The 13,356-nt window shown below is 47.2% G+C and overlaps 1 long non-coding RNA gene across 1 annotated transcript; it reads right to left on the reverse strand.

The window, feature by feature from the left end:
- Positions 1–2,077: 2,077 nt before the first annotated feature.
- Positions 2,078–6,459, reverse strand: LOC113876347. Its single transcript, XR_003506464.1, has 2 exons — positions 6,279–6,459; positions 2,078–4,469 (listed from the first exon to the last, which is right to left on the reverse strand). It is a non-coding gene; the product is annotated as an uncharacterized LOC113876347 (long non-coding RNA).
- Positions 6,460–13,356: the final 6,897 nt, after the last annotated feature.

Consider the following 13,356-nt stretch of genomic DNA (forward strand, 5'->3'; position numbering starts at 1 on the left):
CTCCTCTTCCTTACTCTGACCCAGCTGCCTGCTTGGCCCCCTTTCCCCACTTCTTCCTTCATATCTACACTCAGCCCTGGTTTCCTGCCCCAGATCTGCCCCCGCCCCCCACTGCAAGGATTTTGCTAAACCACAAATCCGCTCCTTTCCGATCTCCCCCCTGCTCAGAGCCTGCTGTGGCTCCCCAGTGCTCTGGTCCTGTGATCTACAAGGCCTTCCATGGCCTGCTGCTGTATTCAACTCCATCGCTTGCCCCCCACCCCTTTCCCTAACACTCACCACTCCACCTTCAAACAATCTCGAACAGCCTGCCTTTTACCAGTGCCTCACGCATGCCTCCTGACTTAAACATTCAGCTTTCTCTGCCCAAATACCTTTCCCATCCTCCTCCACCTAGTGAATAGTGCTCCGTGCTTTGAGGTTCAACACAGCGATCCCCTCTGCTGAGAAACCTAACATGATTCCTTCCGACCTAAGCCAGCTCCCAGCCTCTCAAGAAACCTGGTGGCTGTTGTAGCTCATTCTCTGCCTGGCAGTGTACTGGGCCCTTTGCACACACGGCCTCACTGACTTCCCCCAACACCCATCAGGGCACAGGAACAGACACTTCCAGTTTCTGGATGAAGAAACTGGAACTCATGGAAGGAATCCCAGCCAGGGAGGGGACAGAGTCAGGATTTGAACTCGTGATCTCATGCAGCCTGGTTCATCCATGAGTATTTTATCTCTGTTTTGTTTGTTTCAAGGGTTTTTATTTTTGTTTGTTTTTTGCCCATGCCACCCAGCATGTGGGATCTTAGTTCCCTGATCAGGGATCAAACCTGTACCCCTTGTATTGGAAACGTGCAGTCTTAACCACTGTTCCACCAGGGACGTCCTTGTATCTCCGTTTTGTAAGTTTTATAATGTTTTTAATAAGGTCACGTGAGTGCATGCTAAGTTGCTGCAGTGGTGTCCAACACTTTGTGACTCTGTAGTCTGAAGCCCACCAGGTTTCTCTGTCCATGGAATTCTCCAGGCAAGAATACTCGAGGGGGCTGCTATGCCCTCCTCCAAGGGATCTTCCCGACCCAGGGATTGAACTTGGGTCTCTTAGATCTCCTGCCTCGGCAGGCGGATTCTTTATTACTAGCGCCACCTGGAAAGCCCAATAAAGGCATGCGTGTATATAATTTATGAAAAAAAAAGTATACTCCAGACACAGAGTGGCTGCAAAATACTGCCTGGCACTGTGGTTTCTCTCGGCTAAGTAGCTTCTTCACCTGGTGCAGAGAGGAATTTGAGAGTGTCCTTTAAAGCCATGTTTTTGATGTGAGGATTAGTCGCTCTGTTTGAATGTGCTTCTGACATGGATTGTTCTGGAACAATCACAAGAAATCCTGAGGCTCAGTGACCCCCGGAACAAGTGGCATCCCATCATCTGATGCCCTCCCAGATGGAGAGACAGCAAATCCCATGGACCAGCGCTGTCCACAAGAAATAGGACGTGGGCTTGAATGCCCTAGTAGCTCCCCTGCAAAAGCCAAAAGAAACAGGTGAAAATAATTTTGTTCCTGTATTTTATTTAACCAGATAGATGCAAAATATTATTTCGACATGTGCTTAATATCAGCAGTCTCCTTTTTTTTAAAAAAAATTTATTTTTGGCTGCGCTGGGTCTTTGTAGCTGAGCATGGGCTTTCTCTAGCTGTGGTGAGCAGGGCCGTCTCTCTAGTTGCAGTGCATAGGCTCCTCGCTGCGGTGGCTGCGCATGGGCTTTCTCTAGCTGTGGTGAGCAGGGCCGTCTCTCTAGTTGCAGTGCATAGGCTCCTCGCTGCGGTGGCTGCGCATGGGCTTTCTCTAGCTGTGGTGAGCAGGGCCGTCTCTCTGGTTGCAGTGCACAGGCTCCTCGCTGCGGTGGCCCCCTGGTTGCAGAGCATGGGCCCTAGACTGTGCAGGTTGCAGTAGTTGTACACAGGCTTAGCTGCCCAGGGCACGTGGAATCTCCCTGGACCAGGGATAGGACTTGTGTCCCCTGTATTGGCAGGCAGATTCTTAACCACTGGACCACCAGAGAAGTCCAGCAGTTTTCATAACGAGATAGGTTTTTTTTTTTTTTTTTTATCACACTAAGTATATGAAATGTGATGTGGAGTTTACACTCATGACACGTCTCATTTTGGACCAGCCATATGTCAAGTACTTAAGAGCCACATGTAGCCAAATGGCTGCCATATTAGACATCGCAGCAGTAGCCAGTCCCTGACCAGGGATCTGAGAGTGTGGCTTTCTCAGAGTTCAGATTTAACGTGAGATGGTGTGCCTCCAGGTGACAGTAAGGTTTAACATCAAGAACCTAGACACTGAAGCCAGACTACAGAGTTCAAGCTCTGAAACTTCCAAACTGAAACTCTAGCCTCTCTGCACCTCAGTTTATTCTTCTATGAAAGGAGAATCGGCAAGACATCAGAGCGGGTTTTGTGAGGATTAAATTAATGAATAGATATTTAAACACTTATAACAAGACTTGGCACATATTAAGTGCTGTGCGAGTGTTTGACTTTTATTATTATTTGGAATTTTGTGAAAGAGAAAATCTCTCAACTCCACTTTAAGAGTTGAAGAATGAAAAACTCCCTTAAAGACTTCCCATCCTCATGGAAATATCCGAGCATGGTGGCCACACTCGACTTCTGACCATCATGTGAAGCACACCGGGACCACTCTGGACTCTCAAGGGCGCATGCTTTGACATTCCCCACTGGAACGGGGGTGTGCAGTCACAAAGCTTTGGGTGCCTCCCAGCCCAAACTCTGCCACATGTTTTCCTGTTCTCATTTTTCTGTTTTAATCCGTGTAATGGGTTGAATGATGTGCCCTTCTCCAACCCATGATGAGTCTACCTGAGATCTGTGAATGGGAACTTATTTGGAAAAAGAGTCTTTGCAGATATAATTAAGGTTAGGATCTTGAGATGATATCACTGTGGATTATCCAAGTGGTCCCTAAACCCAGTGTCAAGTGTCTTTACAAGAGAAAGGCAGTATGGGGGAGGAGATTCCCTGGAGGTCCAGGGGTTGGGACTCACACCTCCACCGCAGGGGGCGTAGGTTCAATTCCTGGTCAGGGAACTAAGATCCTGAATGCCTTGCAGCATGGTCAAAAATAAATAAATAACAGATGTGCAAGATCTGCACACTAATAAAACATCGCTGAGAGAAATTAGGGAAGACCTAAATAAATGGAGAAGTAGATATTAAAAGAGAGAAAGAGAGAGCCCAGCAGAGGGAAACTAGAGATGGATTAGAGATGTAGTCATGTGAAAATGGAGGGAGAGATGAGACTGATGGAGTCACAAGCCCAGGAACGCCTAGGGTGACCAGAAGCTGGAAGAGGCAGGGAAGAATCTTCCCCTAGAAAATTCAGAGGGTGGTCTAGTGGTTAGGAATCTGCCTGCCAATGCAGGGGACGAGGGATCGATCCCTCGTCCAGGAAAATTCCACATGCCTCGGAGCAGCTAAGCCACAACTACTGAGTCATCGATCTAGAGCCTGTGCTCGGCATCAAAAGAAGCCACCGTGATGAGAAGCCCAAGCACCGCAACAAAGAGCTGCCCCCACTGGCCAAAGCTAAAGTCCGAGCACAGCCACGAAAATGCAGTGCCACCAAAAATAAATAGATAAAAGTAATAAGAAGAAAAGTTTAAAAAAAGCCAGAGGGAGTGTGACCCTGCTGATATTTTGATTTATAATAGGATTTCCGGTCTCCAGAACTGAGAGAGAATAAATTTCTGTTGTTTTAAGCCACCAAGTTTGTGGTAATTTGTTAGGCAGCCACAGGAAATGAATACAGTCTGTTTGGGGGCCTGTCCCCTTACACCCTGAAGACGGCGTTTCTGTGGCTTTCAAATGCTGTCTCAAAGGAGAAAACTGAGGCTCAAAAAGAAGGCAGAGTCAGAATCAGATCTCAGGTCCCCAGAGCCTCATTCAAGATCCAGGGGCCACTGTGGAAACTCACAAGGTATTATGCCTATTTAAAAAAAAAAATACAGAATGCCTATTGAATTTTCTTTTAAGGCAGTGGTTGAGAACACAAGCTTTTGTTGAAGTCCTGGTTTGTTTGCTTCTTTGCTGTGTGGCCTTGATCAAGAGACTTGCCTCTCTGTACCTCACTTTCTCCTTCTACACAATAGGAATAACAAGATAAGTCATCTCAGGGACTTTCCTAGCGGTCCGTTGGTTATGAATCTGCTTTCCAAATGCAGGGGATGCAGGTTTGATCTCTGGTCGGGGAACTAAGATCCCACATACCACAGGGCAACTAAGCCTGCAGGTGGAAACTATCGAGCCCATGTTGCTCTAGGGCCGGCACACCACAACTCAGACCTGATACAGCCAAAAAAAAAAGTCTTCTCAGAAGGCTGCGATGTGGAGTATATGAGGACCGATCAACCTTGCCATTTGACATCGTCCTGAAAGTCTTTGCAAATGCTGTAGGACAAGAAAAATGAATGACATATAAAGATGGGAAGGCAAGAGATAATGCTACCATCTCAAAGAAAGACTAAGAGAATCAACAAACTATTTTAAACTGAGAATCAGGCCAGATTGCCTGGCCAACGGATGATATTCAGTAACATTAATCAACTAGAAATTATAATAGAAACAAGAGAAGCATGGACTCTAGGCGATGGGGCTTCAAGAGTTGCAGCACATGGATTCAATAGTTTCGGCTCGAGGGCTCTAAAGCACAGTTCAGTGTTTGTGGCATTGGGACTCAGTTGCTTCTTGGCATGTGGGATCTTCCTGGACCAGGGATCAGACTGGTGTCCCTTGCATTGCAAGGTGGATTCTTAACCACTGGACCACCAGGGAAGCCCCCACAAATTTCTTTTGACTTCCCATCACCCTTGTCTAGACTACTATCTGATCTTCCCTGGACAACTGAGATCACTTTGCTACTGGGCTCCCAGCTTCCATCCTTGGCCATTCTCCACTCAGAATAAAATCCAAAGTTCTTACCATGGCCTTTGCAATCTTACATGATCTGGTCCCTTGATTGCCTCCTCTTATTTCTTGCCATTCTACTCCTCACTCCGTGTGTTTCATCTTTGTAGGCTTAGCAACTTCCTACCACAGGGGCTTTGCACAAACTGTCCCCACTGCCTTGAAAGCTCTCCTCCCTTCACCTGGTGGATTGCCCGTCATCCTGTAGATCTCTTTAATGTTTCTTTGGCAGAAAAAAACTCTCCCGCCCTCCCATTCTCCCACTCCCAGTTAAAATGATGTTTCATACTCTTGTCTTTCATATAACACTTCGGTATTAGGTCAGTGATCCTTAAACTTTTGGTCTCAAGGTTGCTTATGCTCTTAAAAAGTAATGAGGACTGGACTTCCCTAGTGGCACAATGGATAAGTCCACCTGCCAGTGCAGAGGACATAGGTTTGATCCCTGGTCCTGGAAGATTTCACATGCCACGGAGCAACTAAGCCCACGAGTCTCAACTGCTGAGCCCAAGTGCTGTAGCTACTGAAGCCCGAGCTCCTACAGCCTGAGCTCTGTGACAAAAGAAGCCACTACGATGGGGAAACCCTTGCAACGCAGTGAGGAGTGGACCCCATTCACTGAAACTAGAGAAGGTCTGGGCATAGCAACGAAGACTCAGTGCAGCAAAAACTAAAAATAAATGCATAAAAAGTAATGAGGACTCCAAAGAACTTCTGCTGATATGGATTATATCTATCCATATTTATTATATTAGAAATTAAAGCTGAGATATTTAAGGATTATTTATTGGTTCATTTAAAAATAATTTCCAAAAAATCAGGTTAACATAAATCCTATATTTTAAGTTTAAAACCACCATATTTGGGGGAATTCCCTGGTAGTCCAGTGGTTAGGACTCTGAGTTTCCACTGCAAGGGGCACGGGTTCCATCCTGGTCGGGGAACTATGACCCCACAAACCTTGAGGCATGGCAAAAAAAAAAAAAAAAAAAGCCAACCAACAAACAAAACCAACTGTACTTGAAAGAAAGAACATTTAGTAAGAAGAGGGGCAATGTTTTACAAATTACTTTAATGTCTGGCTAGACAGAAGATAGCTAGGACTTCACCTCTGCTTCTGTGCTCAGTGTGTTGAGATATTTTGCAGGTTGGACTGAACATTTGAGAGAGAAAGTGAAAAAATGAGTTAAGTGTCAGCGCTATGATAATCATTTTGACCCCAGGGAGCTCAAGAAAGAGTGCTGGGGAACCCGCCAAGGTTCTGTGGACTGCACTTTGAGAATCACCCCTTACCTTTCGGTCCAATAGGAACTAAACACAGTGTCCTGGGAACTGAACATCTCCGGGGCCAGGGTACCTGGTTCAGGAGACAGTTCTGAGGACATGTAAGGTATTCCTTGAATCTCAGTTTCTTCATCTCTAACATGGTGTTGGGCTTCCCAGATGGCTCAGTGGTAAAGCATCTGCCTGCTAATACAGGAGCCGCAGGTTCGATCCCTGGGTTGAGAAGATCTCCTGGAGAAGAAAATGGCAACCCACTCCTGTATTCTTGCCTGGGAAAGCCTGTGTACAGGAGAGCCTGGAGGGCTACAGTCCCTGGGGCCACAAACATCATGAGGTTGGTGATGATGAAAATAATAAAAATACCTCGCTCCTAAGGTTGTAGTGAGACCCATAGGAGATAACTGTCCGACTCACACCTGGCATGTAGCATACAACCAACATTTGCTGTGATAGTTTGGGAAAAGTCATTTTATTTTATTACCAACAGTTTTTATTCACGCAGTTAATTTCTCCAGAGGTCTATCTTATGTTGGGAAAATGGTGATGATTGAGAAGCGCCTGGCCCTACCCTCATGGGGCTTCCAGTCCAGTGGGTCATAGTTTTAATTTGTGAGGGATTGCCCTTAGCACCAGGTCTCTGAGGAGCATGAATTTGTAAGACTGGGGAGGCAGGAAAAGGCATTCTAGGGAGTGGGAACAGCATGCAAGAAGCCATGGCAAGCGGAGAGGGGGACAGCTGTGACCCAGGGGTTTGGCTCGGTTGTGTCCATGTTTCTGCCCCCAAGACGCCTCAGTCCTATTGCTGGTGATAAATACGTGTGTATATCTGGTTCATCTCCCCTCCTTCCCAACCCCTCTTCTTGTATAAAGTTAGTTCTTTGATTCTGGGCTCTTTGAGGGAAGTCCCACCTCTGATCTAACCTCAGTCTCTCGTGCTGCAGATCCTCCTTTTTGCTGCGTATCCAACCACAGTGCCTCGTGGAAACCTGGGACGTCCCAGCAGAAGAGGTGCCCGGAATGGCGTGGGGTCGAGTCCAGCGCCTCCACTGTCCCCCATCCGGGGGCCGCCGCTCCGGGCCGGGTGAGTCAGCCCCCGGCGGCTCCCGCGTCATCCCGGCCGCTCGGCTCCGCGCTATTTCGGGTTCCGGGCTCTATAAATAGAGGCTAGCGGAGCTGAGCCGCTCCCCCTCCGATCGGGCCCCCCTGCGTCCCAGGCCCCGCCGCTATAGCCGGGCCGCGCGTCACCGCGGCTAAGTTTAGAGGCGGGTGGGGACGCTGGCCGGGTCACTGCGCCCCTCGGCCGCGCCCCCGCTTCCAGAGCCTTCGGTCCAGCGGCAGTCGGCCCCTCGCCCAGAGTCTCTTGGGTGGAATTAGGAGCGAGGTATCCTTATGTTCACCATTCTCACCCTAGTCCTTTGGAGGTTAAGAGGAAAGTCGAAGTTGGGGTTAGGGGAAGGTTTGGGAATGGGGCAAGGTCTGGACTCCGAGGAGTTACCCAGGAACTTTGGTTGGGGCTGGACTTTGAACTTGAAATATTTGGAAGAAGGATGGGGAAAAGAGTACAGTACGGACAGCTGTTAGACTCGAACTCGCAACTCTGGGAGCTGGAAAGATTCGAATTCAGGATCCGAAAGTTCAACTTGGGAACTGAAAGTAGGAATCCAACTTGGAAAATATACTGTAGAAGTGAGAGCAACTTTCTCCCGCTCAACTAATCAAATAGGCTCAGAGTTAACCTGAGCCGCGCTCCGCGGGGCCTTTGTTGCACTTCAGCGAGAGAGAAACGGGTCGGGAGATGGGGACAGCCAGCCACCTTCGCTGGGGGGTCTTGCCTGAGGGTGGGTACCTGTTCCAGCGCCCCTACAGCTCAAATCCTCTTGTGGGATGCCATCGCCCCCTGGCGGAAAAGACACGAGTTGCAGGTTTCTTTGATAATTTCCATTCTCCTTCGGGAGAAACTGAGTCCCACCCAGGCTGGCTTCCTTCTAGGAACCCTCTCTGCCCTTGGATTTAGAGACAAATTTTCATAGGCCATCTCCTTGTCACTGGGGCCTCAGCTGCTTCATCTGTTAAATAAACTATCGATACCAACATGCATGCTCACTCGCTAAGTCGTGTCCGACTCTTTGCGACCCCCGTGGACTGTAGCCCGCCAGACTCCTCCGTCCATGGGATTTCCCAGGCAAGAATACTGGAGTGGGGTGCCGTTTACTCTTCCAGAAGATCTTCCTCTCCAAGGGACCTTCCCGACTCAGGGATGGAATCCGTGTCTGCTGAGGTTCCTGCACTGGCAAGAGAATTAACACTAGTCCCTAAGAGGAAGGTAATTATGAGGATTTAGCTCATAGTATGCGCTCAATCTATTTTGATAGTTACCTCGTTGATGGTAATATATTAAAAAAAATTTTTTTAATTTATAAAGTCCCTTTTCTTGAGACTGTGTGGTCTCCTCCATCATCTACTTCACATCACGTTTTTTTTTTAATCACCTCCAGAGCATAAATGACTGGAACTCTTTTATTTGTGTTTTTTTCTCACCGTCTGTCTCCCATGAAACCATCCGCGCCACAGTACAGGGACCTGGTCTGATGTACTATTAGCTGTGTCTCCAGTTGAGCTTCCTAGGTGGCGCTAGTGATAAAGAACCTGCCTGTCAATGCAGGAGACATAGGAGACAACGGGTTCGATTCCTGGGTGGGGAAGATCCCCTGAAGGAGAGCATGGCAACCCACTCCAGTATTCTTGCCTGGAGAATCCATGGACAGAAGAGCCTGGTGGGCTAGGGTCCATAGGATCGCAAAAAGTCGGACATGACTTAGCACGCACACACGCACGTATCCCCAGTGTCTGTCACGTAATAGATGCTTAATATGTAGTTAGTTAGTCAAGGACTGAGTGAACCATGCAGCTCAAGACATGTCTCTGTGGTCTTACTGAATTCTCACAACCTCAGCAGTTACAGATGTGGAAGCAGCGGCTCCAATAGTAAAGTCGCTTGCTGGAGGACCCTGTTTCAGTTCTTTGTTCATTCAAACAATATATGGTTCAGTAGTCCCTTCTGGTTTCTGGGCACTTTGATACAGCAGTGGTCACAACAGCCTCAGTCCCTGCTTGCCCAGGATGTGGTTAAGGATTATATTATTTTTATGACAGACCTGAATATTGCATATACTGTGTGCCAAATACAGATGTAGGCACTTTCCACATACCTCATTCCATCTTCCTAATAGTTCTGCTATTGTTATTCTCATTTTAGAGGTGAGCAAACTGACCTACATGGAGAAACTGAGTTGCTGGTACTAGGTCACACTGCAAGTAAAGAATCCTGGGGAAAATTAAGCACAGAGATGAGCTTGCTTATGACGAAAGATTTATCATCAGTGACCCAGATAGAGGACCAGTATCTCCTTCTTTTTTATTCTACTTATTTATTTTTGGCTGCACTGGGTCTTCCTTGCTGCCTGCGGGCTTTTCTCTTGCTGCCAGCAGTGGGGGCTGTTTTTCGTTGCAGAGCATGGGCTTCTCACTGCCGTGGCTTCTCTTGTTGTGGAGCATGGGCTCCAGGCGTGTGGGCTCAGTAGTTGTGGTGAGTGGGCTTAGTTGCCTTGTTCTCGGCATGTGGGATTTTCCTAGACCTGGGATCCAACCCTCGTCCCCTGCATCGGCAGGCAGATTCTTAAAAACTGGATCACCAGGGAAGTCTGGACCAGTATCTTCTAACTTAAAATAACTAAGAACCCAGAATTTGAGATTCTATTTGGTCTTCTTTTTGAGGAGCCATGCAACATGTGGAAGCGTAGTTCCCCAACCAGGAATTGAACCCATGCCCCTGCATTGGGAGCTCAGAGTCTTAACCATCAGGGAAGTTCCTCTAGAATTTGAGGTTCCTTTTGTGAGGGTCAAATAAAGACATTTTCAGATGAACAAGACTCAGAAATTGCCTATCTAGAACCTTATCGGAAAGAGTTAGAAGAGAATGCACTCTAGCAAGAAGCAAATTAATTCAGAAGGAAGAATTGTATAAAAAGTAACAAAATTGTTAAGGGTTGAATTGTGGCCCCCCAAAAGATACGTTGAGTCCTAACCTCCATTACTTCAGAATGTGACTTTATTTGGAAATAAGATTCGATTCCTGGGTCAGGAAGATCTGCTGGAGAAGGGATAGGCTACCCACTTCAGTATTTGTGGACTTCCCTTGTGGCTCAACTGGTAAAGAATCCGCCTGCAGTGGGGGAGACCTGGTTTTGATCCCTGGCTTGGGAAAATGCCCTGGAGAAGGGAAAGGCTACCCACTCCAGTATTACAGCATAGAGAATTCCATGGACTATAGTCCATGTGGTCGCAAAGAGTTGGACACGACTGAGCTACTTTCACTTTCAAGGTCTTTAGAGACAAATTAAAATGGGGTCATTGGTGCATGCATGCTCAGCCACTCTTTGCAACCCTATGGACTGTAGCTCACCAGGACCCTCTGTCCATGGGATTTCCTAGGCAAGAATACTGGAGTGGGCTGCCATTTCCTTCTCCAGGGGATCTTCCCAGATCAGGGATGGAACCTGTGTCTCCTGCATTGACAGGCAGATTCTATACCACTGAGCCACCAGGGAAGCCCAGGAAATTATGCATCAATTATAGAAATAAAAATTAATTAGAAAAAATATTTTACAGTAGGCTCCTAACAAAAGGCAAAATCAATGGAGAGATAAAGACAATATGTTCATGGATATCAAAAAAGATGTCAGTCTTCTTGTCATTAATTCATCAGTCCAGTGCAATTCCCATCCCAATCTCAATAGGAGTTTTCAGGGAACTAGCTAGAAAAGCAGCCACTGAAATCCATCTAGAAGAGAAAAGGGACAGGAATGGTAAAGACAGATTTGAAACTGAACAGAGGTGGGAGACTACCCTCATATGATATCAAAACATATCTAAATAAACAGTTTGGCATGGAGGCAAGAAGCAGATTTAGAGATCAATGAAATATAATAGAAATGTCAGAGATCGACCTGTGGATATATGGGAATTTGACAGATGACAACAGTGGAATATAAAAAACCAGGGAAAAGGACTGACTCACTCTCTCTCTCTCTCTTTTTTTTTTTTTTTTTGGCTGCTTGGCAGTGAGGCTTGTGGTATCTCAGTTCTCCAACCTGGGATGGAACTGGATCCCAGCAATGAAAGTGCCAATTCCTAACCTCTGGACCGCCAGGGAATTCCCAGAACTGCCTTTTCAAATAAATGTGTTGGGGACTTCCCTGATGGTTCAGTGGCTAAGACTCCACATTCCCAATGTAGGGGGCCCTGGATGGGGAACTAGATCTCACATACCTCAATGAAGATAGAAGAGCCTGAATTATGCAACTAAGACCCAGCACAGCGAAATAAATTTAAAATAATAATAATAAAATAAATGGTACTGGGACAACTGCCTATATCCCTCATAAATCCCTACCTTAACACATGTTCAAAAATAAGTCTCATGTGGATTCAACACAGAAAGAAAATCAAAACTAGGAAAGTATTAAAAAAATGATAGCCTATATTTATGACCTTGGGGTATGCATGCCTCAATGCCAAGTCGCTTCAATCGTGTCTGACTCTTTGCAACCCTACGGACAGTAGCCTGCCAGGCTCCTCTGTCCGTGGGATTCTCTAGGCAAGAAAACTGGAGTGGGTTGCCATGCCCTCCTCCAGGGGATCTTCCCGACCCAGGGATTGAACCCATGTCTCTTATGTCTCCTGCAATGGTAGGTGGGTTCTTTACCACTAGCATCACCTGGGAAGCTCCCTGGGGTATGGCAAGCCTCTTAAACATACCAAAAGTCAGGATAGACTAGATTGATAAATAGGTGCACATAAACACTAAGAATTTCTGTGTGAGGAACATAAATAGATAAAGTTAAAATATAAAGTACAAACTAGGAGGAAATGTTTGGAATATATGTAAGTGACTAACAGGATTGGAATTCATAAAGCACTCCTGCAAATTAATAGTAATAAAAAAGGCATACAACCCCATTTTTAAAATGGGCAAAGGATATGAGCAACCAATTCACAGAAAACAAAATATTTAAGGGCAATAAACTCACGAAAAAATGTTCTCTTCTTAGTAATCAGAGAGTTACAAGTTGGAACAGTGTGATACGATCTTTCAGGAAATGACTAATACTAACTCATCAACCAGGTCTCTGCTCAGATGTCCCTTCCTCTAGGAAGCTCTTCCTGGCCCTCGGGCTGCATTAGGTGTCCCTGTCCCCACCCTGCTCCCTGGCCCTCTGGGGTCTCCTATCGAGCCCTGCCCACTCTGGGTCGCCTCTGTTGGGGAACAGGTCTGTCTCTCCGAATGCGTTGTGAGCTCCAAGAGAGCAGAGCGGGGCTGTCGTTATCCTTGGTTACCACTGTGTCACTAGAAGTGCCTCGCACAGAGCTGGGAACAGAGGAGGCGCTCTGGGATCATATGTGGAATTAATGAATGAAGGGGGAAACTGAGGCCAAGTCAATGACAGAACTGGGATTCAAACCCAGGTCTGTACAGAGAGAAGGAACCTAGTTTGATATGCTGCCATCTCTTCTCCTTTAAGCCTTGCCCAGAGCCCGGGCACACTAGAGGCGTTCAATGCTGCTGCTGCTGCTAAGTCGCTTCAGTCGTGTCCGACTCTGTGCGACCCCATAGACGGAAGCCCACCAGGCTCCCCCATCCCTGGGATTCTCCAGGCAAGAACACTGGAGTGGGTTGCCATTTCCTTCTCCAATGCATGAAAGGGAAAAGTGAAAGGGAAGTCGCTCAGTCGTGTCCGACTCTTAGCGACCCCATGGACTGCAGCCCACCAGGCTCCTCTGTCCATGGGATTTTCCAGGCAAGAGTACTGGAGTGTGGTGCCATTGCCTTCTCCGGAGGCGTTAAATAAGGGCACTGAAATCAAACGGCTTGGCAACCCAAGACGCTCAGGGCGAGAGGTCGACAGCTCTCTCCAACCCAAACCTCAGGACCATAGAGAGCTGCAGTCCTCCAGGACCATAGAGAGCTGCGCCAGGACCGCCCCTCTACTCTACTCTTTTGGGGAACGTCGGGAGCGGGCTACAGGGC

This window comes from Bos indicus x Bos taurus, chromosome 18 (genome assembly GCF_003369695.1).
Source record: "Bos indicus x Bos taurus breed Angus x Brahman F1 hybrid chromosome 18, Bos_hybrid_MaternalHap_v2.0, whole genome shotgun sequence".
Lineage (NCBI taxonomy): Eukaryota > Metazoa > Chordata > Mammalia > Artiodactyla > Bovidae > Bos > Bos indicus x Bos taurus.